Genomic DNA, 2,197 nt, shown 5'->3' on the forward strand with positions numbered 1-2,197 from the left:
TGACTGAAGGAGGATTGGTTGAGGGGTTAACTATCCATTGCAGGACTAGACACCACTCGAAATCCCCTGAGTTAATTGAAGTGATAACTGAAAACCAACCTCTTCTACCCCAACCTAGGGTAGAGGACATTCAGGATGAGAATGAGGTGCATCAAGCACCCCCGCCTCATACTTTACGGGATTATTTACAACCAGCGAGGCTGAGTACGCTCTCATGCATGATTTTTCCTGAAATTACGGGACATATGGACATCAAGCCAGGGGTTATCCAACTCCTTCCTAAGTTCCATGGGCTTGAATCTGAAGAACCATATCTACATTTGAAAGAGTTTGATGAGGTCATAGCCACTTTATATTTTCAAAATGTGTCTGAGGACACAGTCAGGCTGAGACTCTTTCCTTTTTCCTTAAAGGAGAAGGCTAAGACGTGGTTACATTCACTGCGTCCTAGATCCATTGGCACATGTAATGATATGCAGAGGGAATTTATAAAGAAATTTTTTCCACATCATAAAACGATTACCCTTAGAAAAGCAATCATGAACTTCACCTAAAAGGAGGATGAAACATTTTACCAATGTTGGGAAAGGTTCTAGGATTTGGTCAGTTCATGCCCACAACACGGCTTTGAAACGTGGCGCATCACAAATTTTTTCTACGATGGACTGACATCTTCCATGAGGCAAATGGTCGAGACAATGTGTAATGGAGAATTCATTAATAAAAATGTTGACGAGGTATGGGATTACCTCGATAGTCTTGCTGAAAAAACACAATCATGGGACTATTACCCAAAATCGAACACCACGTCTAGGCCAACTCAATTAAAGGAGAAAGGTGGATTGTACTTTAAAGAAGAGAATGATCTCAAGTGTAAAGTGACTACGCTCATAAGAAAAGTTGAGGCCATGGAAGGAAAGAAGGATAAGGTTAATGAAAGTGTTTGTAGCATCTGTGATTGCAACATTCATACAACTGAAAATTGTCTTACAATACCCTCCTTTCGAGAAGTGTTGAATGAACAATCCAATGCCGTAAATAATTATCAAAGACCTTTCAATGGACCAACCTCTAATACGTACAATCCTGGTTGGAAAAATCATCCAAACTTTAGTTGGAGAAATGGACAAACTACTACCCCTCAAGGTTTCTTCAATCAAAATCCAAATCAGGGGAAACCTCAAGAAGAACCGGTTCAAAATTTCATGCATGAGCTGACCCAGGCAATGCGAGACTTTATGCAAAAGATAGATTCACGTATGACGGTTATAGAAAAGGGGATACTTCTTGCACAACCTCTCCCCAATCCTAAACCGCAATATGAGATAAGTGATCCCAGCTCTTCAAATCAAATGGGGCACGCTAAATCTATCACCACTCTTAGGAGTGGGAAGATCATTGATAAAACCCTCCTGGTTAGGCCCGAAAAGCCTCAAAAACTAGAAGAGGACAACAATAATGGATCTAGTGAGGCCCCACAAATATTAGAACCAGAACTTCTGGAAAAGCCAATTGCTCAATTTCCCCAATGGTTGGTCGCACCAAAACCTTTCTCTAACTCTCAGGATATCCTAGAGGTGTTGAAACAAGTGAAAGTCAACATTCCTCTACTTGATGTCGTAAAACAGGTACCTTCATATGCCAAATTCCTGAAAGACTTATGCACGACCAAACGACGACAGAGTATTCAAAAGAAGATATTTTTGACCGAGAAAGTGAGTGCCATCCTAAAGCAAGACGTGCCACAGAAATTTAAAGATCCCGGTAGCCCAACCATATCATGTGTAATCGGGCACCATCGAATTAATCATGCACTTCTTGACTTAGGAGCGAGCGTCAATCTGATTCCCTACTCGGTATACAAACAATTAGGTTTGGGTGAATTAAAATCCACCCTAACAACACTACAACTTACTGATCGCTCTGTTCGTATACCCAGAGGGATAATTGAGGATGTGTTGGTCCAAGTTGATAGATTTTACTACCCTGTAGATTTTATCATCTTGGACACCGAACCCATCAATAACATGAGCACTCAGATCCCTGTCATTCTTGGTCGCCCATTCCTTGCCTCTTCAAATGCAACTATCAATTACAGGAATGGTGTCATGATTATGTCTTTTGGGAATATGACATTGGAGTCAAACATCTTTTTCAATAACGACAGAAACTTAGAGGATGATGACGATTTCTACGA

The 2,197-nt window shown here is 40.8% G+C and overlaps 1 non-coding gene across 1 annotated transcript; it reads right to left on the bottom strand.

Annotated features, from left to right (window-relative positions):
• Window positions 1-521: 521 nt before the first annotated feature.
• On the bottom strand, window positions 522-628 carry LOC131217925 (small nucleolar RNA R71). The gene has a single exon (XR_009157509.1). It is a non-coding gene; the product is annotated as a small nucleolar RNA R71 (small nucleolar RNA).
• Window positions 629-2,197: the final 1,569 nt, after the last annotated feature.

This window comes from Magnolia sinica, chromosome 10 (assembly GCF_029962835.1).
Source record: "Magnolia sinica isolate HGM2019 chromosome 10, MsV1, whole genome shotgun sequence".
In the NCBI taxonomy this organism is placed as follows: Eukaryota; Viridiplantae; Streptophyta; class Magnoliopsida; order Magnoliales; family Magnoliaceae; genus Magnolia; species Magnolia sinica.